Raw genomic sequence first — 26,341 nt, 5'->3', positions numbered from 1 at the left:
CACAGGGGTATATACAGCAGAGCCCGCACAGGGGTATATACAGCACAGCCCGCACAGGGGTATATGCAGCACAGCCAGCACAGGGGTATATAGAGCACAGCCAGCACAGGGGTATATAGAGCACAGCCAGCACAGGGGTATATAGAGCACAGCCAGCACAGGGGTATATACAGCACAGCCCGTACAGGGATATATAGAGCACAGCCAGCACAGGGGTATATACAGCACAGCCCGCACAGGGGTATATAGAGCACAGCCAGCACAGGGGTATATAGAGCACAGCCCGCATCTCATCCCCCCCCCCCCCCCCCGATAATGGCCCCACAGTCCGGTGAAAAAGAAAAAAAAAAACTCTCCTCACCTTTCCTTTTGCCCGCGCTGCTCCTGGTGGCTGCAGTCTGCCCAGGACACTGCAGGTGCGCGATGATATGACATCATCGCGCACCCGCAGTGTACTGTCAGAGGCAGAGCGGGGAATGATGGGAGAGGGAGCGTCAGGTGACGCTCTCCTCCATCATTGCATTGAACTATACCGGTGTCATAGACGCCGGTATAGTTAAATGCGGCGGCGGCGGCGGCGGCGGCGGGGGGGGGGAGGAACAGTGCAGCGGCCCACTACTGGCATCGGCTCTTCTGGCATTTGCCAGAAGTGCCCGATGTCCAGCCCGGCCCTGCCCTGACCTGCCGGCCCGGGGCCCCTGACCTGCGGGGCCCGGTCGCAATGGCGACCGCTGCGACCGCGGTCGTTACGCCCCTGGGTGTAGCTATGGTTGCAATGCAAAATGAGTATAGGTCTTGGACATGCTGGTTGTCCAAGGCAGATTTAGGGAAAACCTGCTCTGGGCTTTTGTGTTGAAATGGACAACAGGATGGTAGTGGTGCAGTTTGTTTAATTCCTGTCCAGGGTTTCTATGTGGCTGAAGGCCACAGATTCAAGTTAAAAACCCTGCAGTATAGGGTTTGGGTGTGTCAGAGTCAGTGTTAGTCTGGTGTTGGCAGGAGTACAGAGTAGGAGGCAACACAGGCCAGTGGAGCCAAACGGCCAAGGCAGCTGAAAAATCTGGCACTCACAGCGTACACAGCGGTGCAGTCGCCAACAGCAACTGGTCTCAAGAGGTGGACTGGCGTGTTTAATGACTGTAAACTGGAGGATATGGTTCCCCACTGCGATCCGAAGGATATCGTGTACTGTGTAATGCTGTGAGTAGAACATTAACACGGCGATGCAGTCACCCACGGCAACAGGTTAGAGGTGGACTGGCATGTGCAGTGACTGTAATCCAGAGGATATGTGCCCGGCTGCGAACTGGAGGTGGACTGTCTTGTTCCCTGCTGCGATCTGGAGGATATCGTGTGCTGTGTTCTTTTTAGTTGAACATCAAAGAGACATTTTGCTTTGAACTTTGCTGGGTCACTGCCTCATCACTGCATAGAGTGCTACCGCTTTATTACACTAGGTAGATGGATAATGACATGGGATTAGGAAGTGCCACTTGGCCAGGTCCAGAAAGGTAGAGTTGTGAAAAGTTTTTAAGTATGAGGGTCTTTGGTTTCCTGCGTTCTCCTCTCTTTCCAATGATCCTTTAGGTCACAGCAGTCAGCTTGTCTGCCTGGCTGTTGTAATGTGATTCAGGCAGTAGATTTGTCCTGTGGAACAAAAGAGAGAAGGTAAGAGTGCAAATAGAAGAAACTTTGGCCTCTGCTTACCACTGCTCCTTTCTACTGTGATGCACCTGCACAGTTTCTCTAAGAAGCAGGAAGCAGATTCATAGCATGGCAGTCTCCTGAGAAAGTGTCAGTCGGCTGGGGAGCAGAGCAGACTGGAGGTGCCTGGAAGTTGTAGAAGCTGAAGAAAGAGACAAGCCACAATGTCTCTGAGAAGTGTCTTCACAGACCGTGTGAAGCGAATCATAAGCATCACTGGTTGCTATGCACAATAGCTGTTTGCTTGACCAAACTGGGGCTAGCTCAGCCATGTATGAGTAGCCAGGGTCTGTTCTGTTTAGGTAGGGCCTGGACAATGCTAGGGATTTATGTTTATGAGTTTATTTTGGTGCTGGACAACCTGTGAAAAGTATAAAAAAAACTGTATGTGTTTGGAACTGCATTGCCTTTGTGAACACTACCTATGGCCTAATGCCTGCCAGAGAGAGTGAATCCCTACAATTGGTGGAGAATGCGGGCATGGAATCACCGAGAGTACAGGTGATTTCTGTGTGAGGATTGGATATCCTGCATAAAGGTGAATGCAGTGTTGCACTTGCAGTCTCAAAGCTTGGAGGAGATGTCTGGCTGATGGTGACATTGCCTCCGTGTTATGGAATGGCTGTTGCATCTTAAGGGAGTGCTGGGAGCCATTGCTTTAAGTGGACTGGTGAGGAGAACCAGGTGCTGCGATGCCGGGGGCCGGTGGGCTGTAGGATTGGTTGGCACAACTCCTACTTTGAAAACCCTGCCCATAGTGCTGTTACTCATTCTGGTGAGGGACCGCAGGAGTGCCAGGTGACAGTGGAAAGGTGTCCAAGTGATGGAACTTCGGGACAGGGAGTTTGGTGACCCTGTAAAGGGCCACACTTCAACATGTGATAGTCCCAAGGATGGAGGTGGGGGTAATGTGTATCCATGGAATCACCAAGAATTATCCCATGGCCTAGGTGGATATAACAACAGTATGTGGTTCCATGTCCCAACAAATGGGAGTGTTCACAAACTTGTTGTATGCTATGGGACTTGTGGGCTGAATTGGTAGCACACAGTATGTCGCCAGGAGTCAGCTGTGGTGACAAGGTCACATGTTGTTTGGTGATGTATACATGATGTGTGGTGACAAGGTCACATGATGTGTGGTGATGTACACAGGGTGTACTGTATGTAGGACTGTGTACAGAGTGTAGGACTGTGTACAATGAGTTTGCAGCCTTATAATGTGTCAGCATTGGTGCAGTGTGTGTGCACTATGTGTGAGGCCGTGTGTCTGCAGATCATTTTGGCACATGTGCAGGTGACAGAGCCTGTGTGTGATGTGCATTTGTTAAAGCCTGTGTGCGTGACGTGCAAGCGGTGGAGCCTCTGTGCATGATATGCAGATAGCAGATACTAACTGCATGTTGTAGGTAGTGAGTGTCTTTGTAATACGTATGACAGAGCTTTCTGTGTAAACTGTAGATAGCAGAGCCCTGTGTGAAATGTGTGAATGGCGTTCCCCACTAACTGGAAGCTAATAATCAGTTTTGGTAGAGTGACCTCCTGTTGGCACTGTGGGTTGGCAGATCATGCCCAGCCCTTGGCTTTGGACAGAAGGGAAAAATGTAACAGGACAGTCTGCAGTGTTTGTTTAGAATCACCTGCAGGGTTTCTCTGAGAAGCATGAAGCAGATTCATACATACAGTGCCAGTCTCCTGAGAAAGTGTCAGTCTGCTGGGGAGAAGAGCAGACTGGAGGTGTTTGGGAGCTGGAGAAGCTGAAGAGAGAAAAAACCCAGAATGTCTCTGAGAAGAGTCTGCACAGGCTGTGTGCAGAAGCGCCAGTATCAGTGGTTGCTCTGGACAATAGCTGTTTGACCAAACTAGGGCTAGCTCATCCATATACGAGTAGCCAGGGCCTGTTCTGTATAGCTAGTGCTCGGACAAGGCTAGGGATTTATGTTTATGAGCTTGTTTTGATGTTGTGCAACCTGTGGAAAGTAATAACAAACTGCATGTGCATGCTACCTAAGGCCTAATGCCTACCAGAGAGAGAGGACACAGATAAATACATCGGGTTTAATAAGTAGCACTTTCTCAGGTCCAGAACGCTGTGGAGGTGTCTCATGTCCAGCTTTCTCCTTTCTTTCCAGTTCGTGTTTTTTGGGGATAGAGCAGACAGAGCTTATTCCCGGCTGTTTAATGTGATTCAGGCAGCAGATTTGAGCAGTGGAACAAAAGAGAGAGTGTAAAAAGTGTTAATAGAGGAAATTATGTCCTCTCATCACTTTTCTACTGTGACAGTTCTGTAGGAAAGGTAAGTGTGTGTGTGTAATACGTATTAATATACAGTGGCTTGCAAAAGTATTCACCCCTCGGCATTTTTTGTGTTTTGCTACCTCACAACCTGGTATTTCACTATTTATTTATTTTTTTAATGTAAAGAACACACCTACAACTGTGAACATTTACAGTGGGGCAAAAAAGTATTTAGTCATTCAGCAATAGTGCAAGTTCCACCACTTAAAAAGATGAGAGGCGTCTGTAATTTACATCATAGGTAGACCTCAACTATGGGAGACAAACTGAGATAAAAAAATCCAGAAAATCACATTGTCTGTTTTTTTATCATTTTATTTGCATATTATGGTGGAAAATAAGTATTTGGTCAGAAACAAAATTTCACCTCAATACTTTGTAATATATCCTTTGTTGGCAATGACAGAGGTCAAACGTTTTCTGTAAGTCTTCACAAGGTTGCCACACACTGTTGTTGGTATGTTGGCCCATTCCTCCATGCAGATCTCCTCTAGAGCAGTGATGTTTTTGGCTTTTCTCTTGGCAACACGGACTTTCAACTCCCTCCAAAGGTTTTCTATAGGGTTGAGATCTGGAGACTGGCTAGGCCACTCCAGGACCTTGAAATGCTTCTTACGAAGCCACTCCTTCGTTGCCCTGGCGGTGTGCTTTGGATCATTGTCATGTTGAAAGACCCAGCCACGTTTCATCTTCAATGCCCTTGCTGATGGAAGGAGGTTTGCACTCAAAATCTCACGATACATGGCCCCATTCATTCTTTCATGTACCCGGATCAGTCGTCCTGGCCCCTTTGCAGAGAAACAGCCCCAAAGCATGATGTTTCCACCACCATGCTTTACAGTAGGTATGGGGTTTGATGGATGCAACTCAGTATTCTTTTTCCTCCAAACACGACAAGTTGTGTTTCTACCAAACAGTTCCAGTTTGGTTTCATCAGACCATAGGACATTCTCCCAAAACTCCTCTGGATCATCCAAATGCTCTCTAGCAAACTTCAGACGGGCCCGGACATGTACTGGCTTAAGCAGTGGGACACGTCTGGCACTGCAGGATCTGAGTCCATGGTGGCGTAGTGTGTTACTTATGGTAGGCCTTGTTACATTGGTCCCAGCTCTCTGCAGTTCATTCACTAGGTCCCCCCGCGTGGTTCTGGGATTTTTGCTCACCATTCTTGTGATCATTCTGACCCCACGGGGTGGGATTTTGCGTGGAGCCCCAGATCGAGGGAGATTATCAGTGGTCTTGAATGTCTTCCATTTTCTAATTATTGCTCCCACTGTTGATTTCTTCACTCCAAGCTGGTTGGCTATTGCAGATTCAGTCTTCCCAGCCTGGTGCAGGGCTACAATTTTGTTTCTGGTGTCCTTTGACAGCTCTTTGGTCTTCACCATAGTGGAGTTTGGAGTCAGACTGTTTGAGGGTGTGCACAGGTGTCTTTTTATACTGATAACAAGTTTAAACAGGTGCCATTACTACAGGTAATGAGTGGAGGAAAGAGGAGACTCTTAAAGAAGAAGTTACAGGTCTGTGAGAGCCAGAAATCTTGATTGTTTGTTTCTGACCAAATACTTATTTTCCACCATAATATGCAAATAAAATGATAAAAAAACAGACAATGTGATTGTCTGGATTTTTTTTTCTCAGTTTGTCTCCCATAGTTGAGGTCTACCTATGATGTAAATTACAGACGCCTCTCATCTTTTTAAGTGGTGGAACTTGCACTATTGCTGAATGACTAAATACTTTTTTGCCCCACTGTAATTTTCTTTTTAATGTGAAGAAAACAACGAATATGACAAAATTACTGAAAACCTCAGTGTGCATGACTAGTCACCCCCCTAAAGTCAGTACTTTGTAGAGCCTCTTTTTGCATCCATTACAGCTGCAAGTCACTTTTAATAAGTTTCTATGAGTTTTCCACATCTTGCCACTGAGATTTTTGCCCATTCCTCAAGGCAAATCTGCCTCAGCTCCTTCAAGTTAAGGCCCCGTCTCACATAGCGATTTACCAACGATCACGACCAGCGATACGACCTGGCCGTGATCGTTGGTAAGTCGCTGTGTGGTCGCTGGGGAGCTGTCACACAGACAGCTCTCTCCAGCGACCAACGATCAGGGGAACGACTTCGGCATCGTTGAAACTGTCTTCAACGATGCTGAAGTCCCCCTGCAGCACCCGGGTAACCAGGGTAAACATCGGGTTACTAAGTGCAGGGCCGCGCTTAGTAACCCGATGTTTACCCTGGTTACCAAAAAAAAAAAACAGTACATACTCGCCTTTCGGTGTCCCTTGCCGTCTGCTTCCTGCTCTGACTGAGCCGCCGTACAGTGAGAGCAGAGCGCAGCAGTGACGTCACCGCTGCGCTCTCACTGTACGGCGGCTCAGTCAGAGCAGGAAGCAGACGGCAAGGGACACCGAAAGGCGAGTATGTACTGTTTGTTTTTTTTGGTAACCAGGGTAAACATCGGGTTACTAAGCGCGGCCCTGCGCTTAGTAACCCGATGTTTACCCTGGTTACCAGTGAAGACATCGCTGGATCGGTGTCACACACAAGGTGACACACCGATTCAGCGATGTCAGCGGGACCTCAACGACCAAAAAAAGGTCCAGGCCATTCCGACACGACCAGCGATCTCACAGCAGGGGCCTGATCGCTGGTACGTGTCACACATAGCGAGATCGCTACTGAGGTCGCTGTTGCGTCACAAAACTAGTGACTCAGCAGCGATCTCGCTATGTGAGACGGGGCCTTTAGATGCTTTCCTCTGGTGAGCAGCAATCTTCAAGTCTGACCACAGGTTCTCAATTGGATTAAGGTCTGGAATTTGAATTGGCCACTCCAAAACATTTACACATTTCCATTTAAGCCACTCAAGTGTTGCTTTAGCAGTGCACTTTGGGTCATTGTCTTCTTGGCAAACTGAAAATGATCCTCACAATTTCTGTATGTAAGGGTACTGTCACACAGTACCATTTTGATCGCTACGACGGCACGATCCGTGACGTCGCAGCGATCGTATGAATATCGCTCCAGCGTCGTAGACTGCGGTCACACGTTGCAATCACGGCGCTGGAGCGATGCCGAAGTCCCCGGTAACCAGGGTAAACATCGGGTAACTAAGCGCAGGGCCGCGCTTAGTAACCCGATGTTTACAGTGGTTACCAGCGTAAAAGTAATAAAAAAACAAACAGTACATACTTACATTCCGGTGTCTGTCCCCGGCGTTCTGCTTCTCTCCACTGTGTAAGCGCCATAGCCGGCAAGCACAGCGGTGACGTCAGACGTCACCGCTGTGCTCGCTTTCCGGCTGGCAGACGCTCACACAGTGCAGAGAAGCTGAGATGCCGGGGACAGACACCGGAATGTAAGTATGTACTGTTTGTTTTTTTACGTTTACGCTGGTAACCACGGTAAACATCGGGTTACTAAGCGCGGCCCTGCGCTTAGTTACCCGATGTTTACCCTGGTTACAAGCGAACACATCGCTGGATCGCTGTCACACACAACGATCCAGCGATGTCAGCGGGTGATCAAGCGACGAAAGAAAGTTCCACACGATCTGCTACGACGTACGATTCTCAGCAGGATCCCTGATCGCTGCTGCGTGTCAGACACTGCGATATCGTAACGATATCGCTAGAACGTCACGAATCGTACCGTCGTAGCGATCAAAATGGTACTGTGTGACAGTACCCTAAGTAAAGGCTTTTTTTGCCCCCTCTTCCATAAAGGCCACCTCCATGGAGTGTTCGGTTTATTGTGGTCGTATGAACAGATACTTTAGTCTCTGCTTGGGAACTCTGCAGCTTTTTTAGGGTTACCTTTGGTCTCTGTGCTGCCTCTCTGATAAATGCCCTCCTTGAAGGGGCTGAGAGTTTTGGTGGGCATCGGCAGGCACTTGGCAGGTTTGTTGTGGTACCATGTTCTTTCCATTTGAAGATAATCGATTTGAAGGTGCTCCAGGGAATCATCAGAGATTTGGAGATTTTTTTATTACCCAACCCTGATTGTATGTCTCAACAACTTTGTCCCTGACTAGTTTGGAGGTCTCCTTGGTCTTCATGGTGTTGTTTGGTTACTGGTGCCTCTTGCTTAATGTTGTTGCAGCCTCTGTGGCCTTTCAGAAAAGCTGTGTATATAGTGACAGACCATGTAAAGGTACCTTCACACTAAACGATATCGCTAGCGATCCGTGACGTTGCAGCGTCCTGGCTAGCGATATCGTTTAGTTTGACACGCAGCAGCGATCAGGATCCTGCTGTGATATCGCTGGTCGTTGAACAAAGTTCAGAACTTTATTTGGTCGTCAGATCGCTGTGTATCGTCGTGTTTGACACCAAAAGCAACGATACCAGCGATGTTTTACACTGGTAACCAGGGTAAACATCGGGTTACTAAGCGCAGGGCCGCGCTTAGTAACCCGATGTTTACCCTGGTTACCAGTGTAAAATGTAAAAAAAACAAACACTACATACTCACCTTCGCGTCCCCCGGCGTCCGCTTCCCACACTGACTGAGCGCCGTAGAGTGAAAGTGAAAGTACAGCACAGCGGTGACGTCACCGCTCTGCTGTTAGGGCCGGCGCTCAGTCAGTGCAGGAAGCGGACGCCGGGGGACGTGAATGTAAGTATGTACTGTTTGGTTTTTTTACATTTTATGCTGGTAACCAGGGTAAACATCGGGTTACTAAGCGCGGCCCTGCGCTTAGTAACCCGATGTTTACCCTGGTTACCCGGGGACCTTGGCATCGTTGGTCGCTGGAGAGCGGTCTGTGTGACAGCTCTCCAGCGATCAAACAGCGACGCTGCAGCGATCGGCATCGTTGTCGCTATCGCTGCAGCGTCGCTTAATGTGAAGGTACCCTAATGGTATGTTTCCACGTGCCGGATTACATCAGGATTTGCTGCGGACTGGATGTTGCTTACAGTCGCAGCGTACAAGCAGCAGCGTCCAGATGTTACAGCATAGTGGAGGGCATTTTATGAAATCCCGTCTCCACTATGCATCCGGCGGCCCTGCGTAACCGGGCATGCGGCTCGTCTTTCCAGACCACAGCATCTCTATTTATCTTGCGGAGATGCTCCATCTCCGCAAGATAAATAACCCGGTCTATGTATACAATGCAGTGATTCCGCATGTGCTCAATGAACACATCCGGAATCACCGTGCGCTTTGGGCGCTTTGGGTGGAGCGAGGTATCCGCTGCGTTCAAGGCGCTGGGTTTCCTGAATGCTTAGATTGCACATACCCTAACACTTTCAGTAGATTTCAATAAGTATGTGAATTATGAAGGTAATTGCTTGCACAAAAATGAAGGGGCTTCATAGCAAAAGGGGTCAATACATATGTACATGACAATTTTTAGTTATTTGATCCCATAATTGTAATATATCTCTAGATTTCTCTCACTTCACTCCATCAACTATTTGACTATTTTGTGCTGACGCATTACACGTAAATCGGATTGCAAAAATATTTAAACACAGGTTGTGATGTAAAAAAAAAAGCTGGGTGGGGATGGGGGTGAATACTTTTGCTAGCCACTGTATGTGTGAGTTATATTATATTTTTACGGTGGCACTGTGCACACATTGACATTTCTAACCTTAGTCCTTGTCTTCATTAAAGGTACCATCACACTCAGCAACTTTGCAAAGAGAACGACAACAATCCGTGACGTTGCAGCGTCCTGGATAGCGATCTCGTTGTGTTTGACACGCAGCAGCGATCTGGATCCCGCTGTGCCATCGCTGGTCGGAGCTAGAAGTCCAGAACTTTATTTCGTCGCCAGGTCGGCGTGTATCGTCATGTTTGACATCAAAAGCAACTACGCCAGCAGCGAGCATAGGGGGCGTCGCACCGTCTCCTTCTAGCCAGTCGGTACACTCCGGCTGTTTGACATGGAGCTAACAACCAGCGAGAACGAGAAGTGAGTCGCCGTTACGTCACTGGATCGCTCCTGCATCGTTCTGGAGTTGCTGTGTTTGACGTCTCTACAGTGACGTAAACAGCGACGCTCCAGCGATCTAGTTTAGGTCGGCTCGTTGTCTATATCGCCGCAGTGTCGCTGAGTGTGACGGTACCTTAAGACTCTTAGTTGTATCCCACTAGATCCGACCCATGCACCCAATAATCAGTTTTAAAGAAATAAAACTATCAATACATTTTACGGAAAGTGGGAATAAACTGGAATACACAAAGGGAACCAAGACAAATATAAAGAGAACGTACAAAGTCTTGCAGATATTGTCTTAGTTCATGAATACCATGAAGATATGTGTGCATCATGTGTACAATTGCAGATAGGTGTGTGGAATATGTATGTATCTGTGCTGGCATTGATGTTTTTGCCATTTGTATACGTGTCTGTTTTATGTATGTTTTTTGTAAGTAATATATATATGTTTGTATCTTATAACAGTACTATACATGTGTACAGTATAGCGATACTATGTTGCTGTGGTTTAACTAAAGTGTGTGTTATAGCAGTACTATATAGCATTGTTTGCGTAACATTTTACAAAGAAGCGGCCACACTAGATATTTACTCTAGAAGAAGAAATGCCTTGCTACACACTGTATCTGGATAGTCAGATAGCTATGGGAATTTAATGTGTTCTGGCCAGGAAAGGGTTATTTTAGGTAATGCCTGTTCGCCGCCCCTTCAATAAACTTTTGCTTTTTACTGTAACATCCGCAATCATTTATTGTGAGGAACACAACTGGCAGATCATTCCTTTCGCCCACAGATCAGAGACGTGTCGAAACTTGTATGTCAGACCGAGCCACAATAGATAAACGTCTCACATCTATTTTACCTTTGTTTCCTACTCCTGAACCTAAACCGCACTTGCTGCATTCAGGGAGCTGAAACCTCATTCATCACCGGTCTCCTCAAGGTTCCAAAAATTCCTAATAGAAATACAGTTTTCTAATGTGACACAAAATTGCTTTGCCTTTCTCTTTACCAGCCAATGACTTCCAATTCCAAATGATCAGGTTCGGACACTTCTGCTTGTTGTTTTTCTTGGTTGGGGGGAGGAGGTTGGTTTGGTTCCTAGTATAACTTGACAAGCCATAAAGACGGGGGCAAAATAAAAGATCTTTCAAGGTGCAGCACAGGAGAAGTCTTGGAGATATGAGTGAGAGATTAGATCAGACTGGAGCAGTGTTCCATAGAGACGAGAGAAGGTGCAGCACAGAAGAAGTCTTGGGAGATATGAGTGAGATATTAGGAAGATAGGCGATACAATCATTATCAGACTGGAGCAGTGATCCATGGAGATGAGAGAAGGTGCAGCACAGGAGAAGTCTTGGAGATATGAGTGAGAGATTAGATCAGACTGGAGCAGTGATCCATAGAGATGAGAGAAGGTGCAGCACAGGAGAAGTCTTGGAGATATGAGTGAGAGATTAGATCAGACTGGAGCAGTGATCCATAGAGATGAGAGAAGGTGCAGCACAGGAGAAGTCTTGGAGATATGAGTGAGATATTAGGAAGATAGGCGATACAATCATTATCAGACTGGAGCAGTGATCCATGGAGATGAGAGAAGGTGCAGCACAGGAGAAGTCTTGGAGATATGAGTGAGATATTAGGAAGATAGGTGATACAATCATTATCAGACTGGAGCAGTGATCCATAGAGACGAGAGAAGGTGCAGCACAGGAGAAGTCTTGGAGATATGAGTGAGATATTAGGAAGATAGGTGATACAATCATTATCAGACTGGAGCAGTGATCCATAGAGATGAGAGAAGGTGCAGCACAGGAGAAGTCTTGGAGATATGAGTGAGAGATTAGATCAGACTGGAGCAGTGATCCATAGAGATGAGAGAAGGTGCAGCACAGGAGAAGTCTTGGAGATATGAGTGAGATATTAGGAAGATAGGTGATACAATCATTATCAGACTGGAGCAGTGATCCATAGAGATGAGAGAAGGTGCAGCACAGGAGAAGTCTTGGAGAAACTCTTTATGTTATAATTGGCTATTTTTTTTTTTTTTTTTTTTTTAAAGCTGCCAATCACTTGACGAACGTCGGGGAGTAATATTGATAAGCTCGCTCAAAACTTGTCATTCTCGGTAGCACATCTTCCTTTGTAAACTAGAGATGTGCTGCCGAGAACACTTATACTAATTTTATTTTTAGTGTGTTGTCAATCATTCTGTATTCAGGGTAGTGGGGTAAGCTTGTCTAAACAGGATATTAAACGTTTAACGGACGCAATTTTTTAGTGTAAATGCTCTATAACTTAAAAGGTCACTGTCATTTAAACATATTTTGCATAAATCAATAGTACAGGCAAATGTAAAATACTTTGCTATATACATTATGAGATAATTCTGTTTCTTTCTCCACTTATGAGCCACTTCTTTGCCCTTCCCCCATCTGCTGAACTTATCATCCACTCTTAACAAACAACTTCTCAAATCTATCTTATTCCAAACAAGAGGACTGCCAGCACAGTGAGGTGTCAGGTTACACCTCCTATTTAGGTATGAAGAGGGCAGAGGAGCAGTGAGATGCCATGAGATCCCGCTGCAGCTTCAAGCAGCTGGATTCACAGCCACTCAGATCAGTACCGTTTTATAATATCTGCCACGAGGCTTTTTCTGGGTGTGCTGCAGAAAACGAAGAGCAGGAATTTGTTATGTTTCTAAGTTCTCTGTATGGGAGATATCAGAGCTTCTCCCACCTGCTCAGTGGGAACCAAAAATTAGAGATATATCTTGCACAGGAAAAATGCAAGATATTTATTATGCTTATTTACTGTATATCATATTATTATTATTATTTATTTATTGTTATAGCGCCATTTATTCCATGGCGCTTTACATGTGAGGAGGGGTATACATAATTAAAACAAGTACAATAATCTTAAACAATACAAGTCATAACTGGTACAGGAGGAGAGAGGACCCTGCCCGCGAAGGCTCACAATCTACAAGGGATGGGTGAGGATACAGTAGGTGAGGGTAGAACTGGTCATGCAGCAGTTTGGTCGATCGGTGGTTACTGCAGGTTGTAGGCTTGTCGGAAGAGGTGGGTCTTCAGGCTCTTTTTGAAGGTTTCGATGGTGGGCGAGAGTCTGATGTGTTGTGGTAGAGGGTTCCAGAGTAGGGGTGATACGCGAGAGAAATCTTGTATACGATTATGGGAAGAGGAGATAAGAGGGGAGTAGAGAAGGAGATCTTGTGAGGATCAAAGGTTGCGTGTAGGTAAGTACCGGGAGATGAGGTTACAGATGTATGGAGGAGACAGGTTGTGGATGGCTTTGTACGTCATGGTTAGGGTTTTGTAGTGGAGTCTCTGGGCAATGGGGAGCCAGTGAAGGGATTGACAGAGGGGAGAGGCCGGGGAATAGCGGGGGGACAGGTGGATTAGTCGGGCAGCAGAGTTTAGAATAGATTGGAGGGGTGCGAGAGTGTTAGAGGGGAGGCCACAGAGCAGGAGGTTGCAGTAGTCAAGGCGAGAGATGATGAGGGCATGGACTAGGGTTTTTGCAGATTCTTGGTTGAGGAATGTACGGATTTGTGAAATATTTTTGAGTTGAAGTCGGCAGGAAGTGGAAAGGGCTTGGATATGTGGTTTGAAGGAGAGATCAGCGTCAAGGATTACCCCGAGGCAGCGAGCTTGTGGGACTGGGGAGAGTGGGCAGCCATTTACTGTAATGGATAGGTTCGTTGGGGGGGTCGCGTGAGATGGGGAAAGATGATGAATTCTGTTTTGTCCATGTTAAGTTTCAGAAATCTAGCGGAGAAGAAGGATGAAATAGTGGACAGACATTGAGGGATTCTGGTTAGAAGGGAGGTGATATCTGGTCCAGAGATGTAGATCTGTGTGTCATCAGCATAGAGGTGATACTGAAAGCCATGAGATTCTATGAGCTGTCCCAGGCCAAAGGTGTAAATGGAGAGGAGCAGGGGCCCAAGTACTGAACCTTGTGGGACTCCGACAGATAGGGGGCGAGGTGAGGAGGTGGTGTGTGAGTGGGAGACGCTGAATGTCCGGTCTGTTAGGTATGATGAGATCCAGGATAGGGCCAAGTCTGTGATGCCAAGGGATGAGAGGGTCTGTAGTAATAGGGAATGGTCCACTGTGTCAAAGGCAGCCGACAGGTCAAGGAGGAGGAGGACAGAGTAGTGTCGCTTGCTCTTGGCGGTTAAGAGGTCATTGGTGACCTTAGGGCAGTTTCAGAGGAATGGTGTGACCGGAAGCCAGATTGTAAGCGGTCAAAAAGGGAGCAAGAAGAGAGATGGGAGGACAGTTCAAGGTAGACGTGTTGTTCCAGTAGTTTGGAGGCATAAGGGAGAAGTGATATAGGGCGATAGCTAGATACAGAGGATGGGTCAAGAGAGGGATTTTTGAGGATAGGTGTGATGGAGGCATGTTTAAAGCTTGAGGGGAAAACACCAGTTGTTAGTGATAGGTTGAAAAGATGGGTTAGGGTTGGGATGAAGACTGTGGTGAGGTTTGGGATGAAGTGGGATGGGAGCGGGTCAAGTGCACAGGTGGTGAGATGCGATTTTGAGAGTAGAGTGGAGAGTTGATCTTCTGTAATGGTGGAGAAGTTGGTTTTGAAGTGGAGGGCTGGGAAGTCGGGAGGAAGGGCTCTGGGGGTTGTTGACCAAAACTATCTCTGATGTTATCAATCTTCTGCTTGAAAAATGAGGCAAAGTCTTCAGCTGAGGTAAGTGGGGAGGGAGGAGGTGCTGGGGGACGGAGGAGAGAATTGAAGGTGTTGAATAACTGTTTAGCCACAGTTCTTTACAGATGTTGTCATCACTGTCCCCATTGGGACTCACAATCTAAATTCCCTCTGTCTTTGGAGTGTGGGATTGGTCCATGCAAACACAGAAAGAACATACAAACTCCTTGCAGATGTTGTCTTTGGTGGGATTTGAACCCAGGATCCCAAGAGGGCAAAGAACCAGTGCTAACCACTGAGTCACCGTACAAATCAAACAGCAGCTAGAAATTGTGTTTCTTTAAGGAGCACAAACGACATCTTATCCTGAAAAGATTACTTAAAAGACAGGTACACTTTAAAGCGAATCTGTCAGCAGGATTGTGCACAGTAACCTACAGACAGTGTCAGGTCTGCGCCGTTATACTGATTAATGATAAATTGTCAGTTTGAGTTAATGACATTCTCGTGCTATGGGTTGGCCTGTGGTGGGTCTTCATATGGTGCTCTGATTAGATATTCATAATGCAGACTGCTGATAGGTCGCTAATCCCTCACTGACCTGCCCCCTAGTTTACATAATGAATATCTGTTAAAAAAAAAAAGCAATTAGAAAATGGTGCCCGCTGTGCCTGCGAAGTAGCTGCAATCGGTGTATATAGCTGCCACTGCGCATGAGCCGGCGGTGCCATCTTACTGGAGAAGAAAAAAAATTCCTCCTCCAAGATGGTGCTGCCCATTTTTTTTTTTAAGTATGCACAGATATTCATTATGCAAACTAGGGGGCGGGTCAGTGAGGGATCAGTGACCTGTCAGTAGTCTGCATTGTGAATATCTAATCAGAGCACCACATGCAGACCCCCACAGGCAACCCCGGAGCACAAGCATATCAATAACACAAAACTGAAAATATAGATTAAACCACAAGACGGATTTCATCAACCAAAATATCATTTCAATCAGTATAACGGCGTCGACCCGACAGTGTCTGTAGGTTACTGTGCACAGTCTTGCTGACAGGTTCCCTTTAAGAAGATACGAATGTCAAAACAAGGTACTCCACAGTGTGAGTGGAGCGCCCGCTAGGGCCGTGGGGTACTTGGGCTGGGTCCGACAGTTCTTCAGGGGGTTGTCACGGCAGCAGTGACCCAGTCCGTGGCCATGGGCGTCCAATAAAATTAATGAAATTAAGGGGAAATAAAGTCTATAGGGAGTTAGTTTGTGACGCCACCTGTGGTGTTTTTCAATGGATGGCTGACGCTGCTTAAGAGGATCGCTGGGGCCAATGGTGATGCAGCTGGATGGTTCTGCTCCCAACAGGTAGAATGGGGTCCCAGGGCTACTGGTATAGTTGGTAAGGGCTTGTAGATGAAGGGGTGCTGGACTGAGGGTGTGGAAAATTACTGGAGGACACAAGGACTGCAGTTTCCTTTACCTTTACTTGTTAGTTGCAGGTGTGGTCCGAGGCACAGGTAACAAGTGATGATGGGGTCCGGACAGCCTGCAAGCAACTTAAGATCCACTTAGCCAGTTGGGTTTGGAGACCTTACTTCTGCGCTATTCTCTTAGGTATTTGCGGCTTTAAGCTCTGCTCAAGTTCCTCTCCTGCGTGTTGCTTCTAACCTGTATGGTAGACAGCATGAGCCTACCACGAGCACTGCCTTTTCACTAGCAGCCCCAGGCTCTTGATCTGCTGTGGTGCCTCCAGGCGTTCAGTGTGGCCAGGGAGCTTGTAGTTCCCTGCCCTCCAGATTCGGCTGTCGGGGCAAACAGCAGCCACACAACCAAGGACTCTGGTGTCATCTTTGTCACCACTCTCTTCTGGGGTGGGCTTGGTCACAGCTTCACTCCACAGATTCTCCTCGACTTGTCTCCTCTCCTCTCACTCTCAGACTCAGACTACACACTAGACTAACTCCGCCTCTAGGCCAGAACTTATAGGGAAGCCCCCTGAAACCGGGTGTTAGAGCTCCCCCTTCTGGTCTGGAGTCAGGAAGGTGTTGGATGCTGGTTTTACCTGATAAGGGCACCCCTCCTTGCTTCCAGGCATGACATAACCCCCTGTGAGGGAGGCAATGCCATTGTGGCAACCGGACTCCTGGGGTGCCACATGAGCATTAGAGAACAGATGCTATAGGTGCAACATAAGAGAAGATGGGATAGAAACATTCAATATTTACAGGATATTCATAGAATGGAGAATAGGACTAGACTGCTATACAAAGATCAGAGAAAAAGTTTTTGGAGGGTGCAGCACGAGAGAAGTTTTTGGAAATAATGAAAGTATTACAGGTTTATGTATTTTAGAATAGGAAGGGGTTACACCAAGGTGATTTACAGGTGAAGTCTTGCTATCCGTGAGGAGATGTGACAAGGTTTTAAAGGCAAATGATATCTTGTTCTTTTTCTTGGCAGATTGGAGAGTACAGGACGGCTGTGACACAGATGATGGGGAAGATGTGCAGAAAAAAAGTCTTCTAGAATGTGATTGAGATGTTGTGATGATAAGTGAACATAGTCAATCACAAGGATGATAGCATACAGTCTGGATGTAGAGATGTAGGAGGTGCAGCACGAGAGAAGTCTTGAAGATGGAACTAAAAAAATGTAGGGCTTTGGTTTATTGAAGGATAATGATCAATAAGTTTTGGCAAAATGCAGGATCATGGTGGTAACTAATAGAAAAGAGAATATTTAAACGTCCAACTCCAAATAGGTTTTTATATAAAGGCAGTTAGAATAGAGCACAAATACAAAAGTAATAAAACAGGAAGCTGGGGTGACAGACTTCTGAAGAGTGCGAGACACTGACATGTTCTGGGTAATCTGGGTGCAGACTAAGGTACAAAAACATCATGAACGTCTCCTCCCGGGGGACTGGTCACAAATGGAAGTTTTCATATATGAAAATGTGCCTGTTGTGCGCCCCTGGGGAGAACGTACACATTTATTTCAGCCTTGAGAACATAACCACAGCGCTGTGGGTTGCCGAACAGATGTCCTGTTTGCTGCTGGTAACATCATAGTAGGATTTTCCCGGCCATCGCTGCCCTCCCTCCTCCCTTCATGTGAAAGTTATTTTCGGCCTCATAACCACTAAGAATATACGTAACTTCATTACTTGTGGTTATTTTATTACATGTGTACTACGGCTCAGCGACTGGATGTCAGGGCAGGTTTGGAGGAAGAAGAAAACCATCTTTGTATGAGAATCCATCCCACTGTTTATTTCATTTTCTATCATTTTTCAACTTCACAATCCGGTCCAAGGATTGAAACGCGTTCATTTAAAAAAAAAACTATATTCTCACATAGGTTTTTCTCGAGAGACTCCTGCAGAAGCAGCTTGAAGGAGGGCAACATTATAAGAGGTGGTGGAAGCAGACGTAGGCACAATGTACAGTGAGGGCGACATATGGTAGTCGAGCAATTATAGCAGATTACATACCCATTCTTCATCCTAATCCTCCATCTGATTGGCCGCCGAGCCCAACCTCATTATAATGAAAGGTGACAGTTTGCTCCTCGCCGCACATGAATACCTTGGATTAAATTAACCTGTTTGGAAGAAACCGGAAGAAAGAATTAATGCAATTGTTGTATGTCCCATTGCCCAGGAAGGACCACACAGGCCACTGGTTCTCTCCACCATTATTATTCTCCTATTGTCTTCAAAATTAAAATAAAGAGTTATAAAATACTGTATGTTACAAAGTGCTGTAGTGATTTTCATATTTAATCAGACATACATTATGTTTTGTATGCGAGTTTATTCTGTAAGTGTCACATGGATGTATGTCAGCTTCTGTGTCCACATAACAGTGACAACCACAGTGCCCAATAACAGAGACAGTCACAGTACCCCATAGTAGTAACAGCCACAGTGCCCCCATAACAGTGACAGCCACTGTGCCCCATAACAGTGACAGCCACTGTGCCCCATAATAGTGACAGCCACAGTGCCCCATAATAGTGCAAACAAGAGAAACAAAAAAAGCCAGCTCACCAATGAATGCAAGAAGCGCGGAACTCCGTCCTGATGAGACGTAATGGGATTCCAGAAAAAAGAAAAAAATGTTCCAGCTTCTTAATAAAATGTACAAACTTTAATCCAGCATAATTAAAATTGGAGATAACTGCTGGGGCAACACCATAGCATATGTGAAGTGGGCGACGCGTTTTGACACAACGGTCTTTGTCACAGCTGATCTACTTAATGATCCATCCGGTATATGAAGGATCAAACACCAATAGAATGGTGGCAAAATCTCACGTGACACAAAGGTCCTACACAATAAAAATATATAAATATAGCGCCACAGATAACATGCAATACACACAATATATACAAATGAAAAAATGACAATAAAAGTAAAAATGAAAATAAAGATAAAAACATTTTTAAACACTGCTTATAACCATGTTAGTAATGGAACATTAGTTCATTCCTTTTGTTCAACCCATTTGGAAACCTCGTGCCAAGGTTGAAGATCCAAAATGCTTCTCTGGTAAGTAAAGCTCTATAAATATCACCACCTCGCGGGTTATTTTTAATTTTTTCAATGCCCGTTACTCGCAAGGAATCAATGCTACGTGAATGAAATTCAAAGAAGTGTCTGGCTGCAGAAGAAATGGTGCGAGTATTATTAGTAGTACATTTGATGTCATAAAGATGTTCCGATATGCGTTTTTTTAATTTACGGATAGTGCAACCAATATATGATTTGTCGCATAAAACGCAATCAATTTTGTATACTACAAATCGTGTGTTACAATTAATGAAGGTTTGAATCTTACATTGGTTGCTATTGCCTCTTGTGCCAAAAGACTTGGTAATAATCAAATGTTTACACGTAGTACAATTCGTTACATTACATTTGTAGCAACCTATGCATTTAAGCCAGGTGCTATTATGATGTTGAGAAGAATAATGATTTGGGGATAGCATATTGCCCAATGTGGGCGCTCTTCTAGCCACAATATTACAACCATGATTTAAGATTAGAGCGAGAGTGGGATCTTCAAATAGAATCGGAATAGCTCTATTAATGATAGTTTTAATTTTATTGAATTGCGGACTAAATTGCAAACATATATACGGTTTATTGGAAATGTTATTGTTGTTTTTATTTTTCTCACTGTCCACTCTTGAAGAGATAAGACTTGTTTCATCTTTTTGATTTACTATGTGTGACGCTCTATTAAGCATCCAGTTCGGATAACCCCGCTTTAAAAAATTTTCTGTGATTGAATTAAATCATTATCAAGTTCATTGTTGTTATTACAGTTACGTTTTAGTCTGGTGAATTCACCCACAGGGATAGCTTTAACCGTATGTCTGGGATGGCTGCTTTTGACGTGAAGAACAGCATTACCCGCCATTGGCTTTACAAAGGTTCGTGTAGAAATCAATTTATCAGGAACACCTGTTAATTCCAAGTCCAGAAAGGAAATTCTAGACACGGTATGAACATATGTAAATTTTAAATTGAAATTGTTGTCATTAATGTAATTAACAAAATCCTGTATGGCAGACACATCGCCCTTCCAGATAATCAACGTATCGTCGATGTATCTGCCATACCAGTGGATGAAAGAAAAAAACGGATTAGATGTAGAAAATAAATGTGAATACTCCCAATGGGCCATGACCAAATTTGCTAAAGAAGGCGAAAACTTGGCCCCATCACCACACCTGTGCACTACAAATAATATTCGGAATCAAATGAGAAAAAAATTGTGGGTTAATAGAAAAAAGTGACCTGTAAAATAAAATTGATCAGATCCTGTGAATATGAACTGTATTTGTTTAAATGAAATTGCAATGCTGAGATTGCAACATCATGGGGAATGCAAGTATATAAAGAGACTATATCACAACTCAACCAGGTATAATCAGACTTCCACTGTTTGTGTGTTTTAATACCCAAAATATCTTTAGTATCCTTAATGTACCCTGGAGTTCTTAAAACCAGTGGCTGCAGCAAAGAATCGAGCCACTGGCCCAGAAATTCATTCATTGACCCTATACTAGAGACTATAGGTCTCATTGGGGGAAACGCAGCTTGCTTATGGATTTTGGGTAATCCATATAGGATGGGCATAACAGGATGAGAAACCTGCAAATAATCAGCCTGTTTAATGGTTAAGACCCCCAGAGATACACCCTCTTCAATGATTTTGTCAATTTTTTGTTTATACAAGATAGTAGGATCAGACATTAGTTTTTTGTACACATTTATGTCAGAAAGTAACTTGGTGATTTCATTCTTATAATCAAGGGAGTCCATGATGATGATTACGCCCCCTTTGTTGCTTGTTTTTATAACTATGTCTTTCATATCCTTAATGTCTTGGATAGCTCGTTTTAACCGGTATATTTTTTTCTTGTAAAAGTTTAAGATCACGTTCTACTACTTCCTGGAATTTATTCATACAGTCTACCCGTGATTGTATGGGGTAGAAGAAGGGATTTTTTGTAATTAAACTTTCAGATTGATTGACAGATTTATCAGTTACTATATCATGATCTTGTAACTCCTGCAAAATTAAAAGATACATTTGTTCATGGAAATCTAATGCATGAAAAACATTTGCGACCACATTTTTACAGTCATATGAAAAAGTTTGGGCACCCCTATTAATCTTAAGATTAATGTTTTATAAAAATGGTTTATTTTGCAACAGCTATTTCAGTTTCATATTTCTAATAACTGTTGGACACAGTAATGTTTCTGCCTTGAAATGAGGTTTATTGTACTAACAGAAAATGTGCAATCTGCATTCAAACAAAATTTGACAGGTGCATAATTATGGGCACCCTTATCATTTTCTTGTTTTAAATACTCCTACCTACTTTTTACTGACTTACTAAAGCACTTTTTTGGTTTTGTAACCTCATTGAGCTTTGAACTTCATAGCCAGGTGTATGCAATCATGAGAAAAGCTACTTAAAGTGGCCACTTGCAAGTTGTTCTCCTGTTTGAATCTCCTCTGAAGAGTGGCATCATGGGCTCCTCAAAACAACTGTCAAATGATCTGAAAACAAAGATTATTCAACATAGTTGTTCAGGGGAAGGATACAAAAAGCTGTCTCAGAGATTTAACCTGTCAATTTCCACTGTGAAGAACATAGTAAGTAAATGGAAGAACACAGGTACAGTTCTTGTTAAGGCCAGAAGTGGCAGGCCAAGAAAAACATCAGAAAGGCAGAGAAGAAGAATGGTGAGATCAGTCAAGGACAATCCTCAGGCCACCTCCAGAGATCTGCAGCATCAACTTGCTGCAGATGGTGTCACTGTGCATCGGTCAACTATACAACGCACTTTGCACAAGGAGAAGCTGTATGGGAGAGTGATGCAAAAGAAGCCGACAAACAGAGTCGGCTGAGGTATGCAAAAGCACATTTGGAGAAGCCAATTTCTTTTTGGAAGAAGGTCCTGTGGACTCATGAAACCAAGATTGAGTTGTTTGGTAATACAAAAAGGCGTTATGCATGGCGGCAAAAAAACACAGTGCGTTGTATAGTTGACCGATGCACAGTGACACCATCTGCAGCAAGTTGATGCTGCAGCTCTCTGGAGATGGTCTGAGGATTGTCCTTGACTGATCTCACCATTCTTCTTCTCTGCCTTTCTGATGTTTTTCTTGGCCTGCCACTTCTGGCCTTAACAAGAACTATACCTGTGTTCTTCCATTTCCTTACTATGTTCCTCACAGTGGAAATTGACAGGTTAAATCTCTGAGACAGCTTTTGTATCCTTCCCCTGAACAACTATGTTGAATAATCTTTGTTTTCAGATCATTTGACAGTTGTTTTGAGGAGCCCATGATGCCACTCTTCAGAGGAGATTCAAACAGGAGAACAACTTGCAAGTGGCCACTTTAAGTAGCTTTTCTCATGATTGCATACACCTGGCTATGAAGTTCAAAGCTCAATGAGGTTACAAAACCAAAAAAAGTGCTTTAGTAAGTCAGTAAAAAGTAGGTAGGAGTATTTAAAACAAGAAAATGATAAGGGTGCCCATACTTATGCACCTGTCAAATTTTGTTTGAAAGCAGATTGCACATTTTCTGTTAGTACAATAAACCTCATTTCAAGGCAGAAACATTACTGTGTCCAACAGTTATTAGATATATGAAACTGAAATAGCTGTTGCAAAATAAACCATTTTTATATTTGTATTTACTGCATGTCCCTCTTGATCAGCTGAAAAAAAATGTTTTTTTATTGTCAAGTTGCGAATGAATTTGTTCACGTCCAAAATGGTTGAAAAAAAGATTAAAGTCTTGGTCTGGTACAGAATTAAGACCATAAGCTAACACCTGCAATTGATCCTGTGAAAAAAACCTAGATGACAAATTCACAATGTTTTTACTTATCTCATCATGCCCTTCTTGCAGCGGGTCTGCATGCCATAATTGTTTTCTATGCTTCCTCCCACCGCGCCTTTTACGTTTTTTGGCTTGTTTGATTGTCTGGTGGGACTACCATCTGTGGGCTCATTGAGAGAAATATCAGATGTGCTAAAACCATTGTCATCAGAGTCTCCTTCGCGTGAGCTGAAGCTTACATAGCGTTTGTTCTGTCTCCTCCGACGGTTAGAGAATCGTAGAATAGATCTTGGTGTTCTAGAGGAGTCATTACCCTCATTCCAATTATAGATTCTGTTAGTCGCATAATCGTCCAAATCTCGTTGAAACTTGCGTTTCTTTTGTTGTATAATTTCGTCCTCCAATACTGTTAGGTCATCTTGGATTTTTTTGTATGCGTCACTATTTTCATAAATGACATTCATACTTTGTAGGTTCTCTTTGGAACTATCAATTTCCTTTTGTTTATCCAAGAGTTTTTTCTCCTCAGAATCGGGTGCACGAGCCGTTGTGTCGAAACGCGTCGCCCACTTCACATATGCTATGGTGTTGCCCCAGGAGTTATCTCCAATTTTAATTATGCTGGATTAAAGTTTGTACATTTTATTAAAGGGAACCTGTCACCACGTTTTTGGAAGATGGGATAAAAATAGCGTTAAATAGGGGCAGAGGTGGGCGTTACATTAGTGTGTGTGTTATGCGTTTATTACCCACCTAAGTTGCCGAAATAACTTTGCAAAGTCTCCGTTTTCGCCTGTCAATCAGGCTGGTCAGGTCGCATGGGCGTTGTCTTCCCCCAGATTTGGCGTAGTTTTCCGTTGGTGGCGTAGTGGTGTGCGCATGCCCAAAGTCCGGAATCCTCTTCCAGGGGATTTAAAATAGCGCGGTGTTCGTTATTGCATTGGTGATCGGTGGGCGCGGCCATCTTCCTTTGGCCGCGCGTGCGCAGAAGCGGCGCTCTGCTGGCCGCGGCTTCAGGAAAATGGCCGCCGCGATATCCATCTGCGCACGCGCGGCATCCCGCGGCCATTTTCCTGAAGCCGCGGCCAGCAGAGCGCCGCTTCTGCGCACACGCGGCCAAAGGAAGATGGCCGCGCCCACCGATCACCAATGCAATAACGAACACCGCGCTATTTTAAATCCCCTGGAAGAGGATTCCGGACTTTGGGCATGCGCACACCACTACGCCACCAACGGAAAACTACGCCAAATCTGGGTGAAGACACCACGCCCATGTGACCTGACCAGCCTGATTGACAGGCGAAAACGGAGACTTTGCAAAGTTATTTCGGCAACTTAGGTGGGTAATAAACGCTTAACACACACACTAATGTAACGCCCACCTCTGCCCCTATTTAACGCTATTTTTATCCCATCTTCCAAAAACGTGGTGACAGGTTCCCTTTAAGAAGCTGGAACATTTTTTTCTTTTTTCTGGAGCCCCATAATAGTGACAGCCTGTGCCCCAATAATAGTGACAGCCATAGTACCCCATATCAGTGACAGCCACAGTGCCCCAATAATAGTGACAGCCACAGTACCCTATCACAGAAACAGTCACAGTGCCCCCCACAATAGTGATCACAGTGATAGCCACAGTGCCCTCAAAAGTGACAGCCCATGCACCAATGATAGTGATAGCCACAGTACCTTATAACCGAAATAGTCACAGTGCCCCCACAATAGTGATCACAGTGACAGCCATGGTGCCCCATAATAGTGACAGCCACAGGGCCCCATTATAGAGACAGCTACACTGCTCCCACAACAGTGACAACCAAAGTGCCAAAATCCAGTGACAACCACAAGTCTCACATAATGGCTGGTGCACCCTTTGTATGTATTGCTGCAGGGGCCTCCTGGGCCAGATTTGGCTGCCCCTGAGGGCAATGAATGATCTTGTGCCGCACTAGGTGATTGGATTAGTACCAGAACATCCGTCTCCTCTATAAATTTATGACGATGGAGGATAGTGCTGAGTGGATAACAGGAATCACGCGTCTCGCTCACCGCGGCCTTACTCCATTATCTGATAGAAACTGGCAACATTGGTGGCATCAGTCTATTTTAGAAACTATCGCCCTCAGGAACACATTATATTCTATTTCTGAAATATGATAGATACATTGTATCCTGCCGCTGTATGAATTAATATGCTGACTAAGGAGCCAGGAGAACAACACCCAATTCATTCCCTCATCTGTTAATCTATGAACTGACGAATTCCTAATGCAGCTCTGGAGGGGACTATGGTATCCAGTTCTCCTCACAGACGTGTGGCCAGTAGGGGGCAGCAGTTGCTGTGAGGTCCTAAAGGCTAACAGGTAACCAGCTGAATTATAAAATCAGCTCCGGAGGTGACTGGAGTATAAGACTAAATACATCAACCCATTATATAGAGCAGTTTATTCTGTGTGTGTAAGTAACCTAAGGCACAGCACAAAAACAGGGGTCCTATGTGAACTCCCAGCGCAGATATGTAAGACCTATCATTATGGGGTCTCAGGGGAACCCCTCATTACAGAAGTGCCTGGAGTTGGTTCTCTGCCTCCCCTCCATCCCCTGTCTAAGGGGCTGGTGTGAGACTCCTCGCTGGATCCTCCGGGAGAACCCATCAGTCAGTATGGGAACTCAGCTCGAACTCTCAGATCCAATTATAACTATATTCCAGCTCCAGTCTCGTACGTCACACGGACGAAGAGCTCAGAGCAGCGAGATGTCCCCCGGCATCTCCTACATATCCTCTGTGGCTGCTGATTATTAAATGGGCTCACAATTCTAATACTAACCCGTTAACGCTGCAGCCACGTTTCGTTTTTGTGCTTCTGCTTTTTGCTCCCTTTTTTTTCCAAGAGCCACCATTTTCCTTTTTTTTTCCATGTGCATAGTTGTAGGAGGACTTGTAGTTGTGATGCCGCCATTCATTTCACCATATAATGCAATGAAAGACAGGAAAAAAATCCAAGTGAGGTCAAATAGTAAGCAGAAAAAACAACAATTTCGACATTATTTTTTGAGCTTCATTTTATGGTGTTCATTATGCACCAAAAATGACCTGGTAACATGATCCTACAGATCAGTATGATTACAGCAATACCAAACTGAGACCTGTAACTTTTATAGTTTTTTTTACATTGCGAGCTGACATTTTTTATTCCAGTTTTACCCAAATAAAATGTTTTTATTGGTTTTTATCTTTTTTATTGCATTATTTTTAGGCAGGATCCAAAAAATGACTATTTAATCCCTTTTCTTTTTAAGAGTTTACTATTAA

The 26,341-nt window shown here is 44.7% G+C and overlaps 1 long non-coding RNA gene across 1 annotated transcript; it reads right to left on the bottom strand.

Annotated features, from left to right (window-relative positions):
* Positions 1-1,524: 1,524 nt before the first annotated feature.
* On the bottom strand, positions 1,525-25,984 carry LOC143769199 (uncharacterized). The gene is made up of 3 exons (XR_013214256.1): positions 25,857-25,984; positions 18,143-18,252; positions 1,525-1,647 (listed from the first exon to the last, which is right to left on the bottom strand). It is a non-coding gene; the product is annotated as an uncharacterized LOC143769199 (long non-coding RNA).
* Positions 25,985-26,341: the final 357 nt, after the last annotated feature.

This window comes from Ranitomeya variabilis, chromosome 4 (assembly GCF_051348905.1).
Source record: "Ranitomeya variabilis isolate aRanVar5 chromosome 4, aRanVar5.hap1, whole genome shotgun sequence".
Taxonomy (NCBI): domain Eukaryota; kingdom Metazoa; phylum Chordata; class Amphibia; order Anura; family Dendrobatidae; genus Ranitomeya; species Ranitomeya variabilis.
This window is presented reverse-complemented; position numbering and strand designations above follow the sequence as displayed.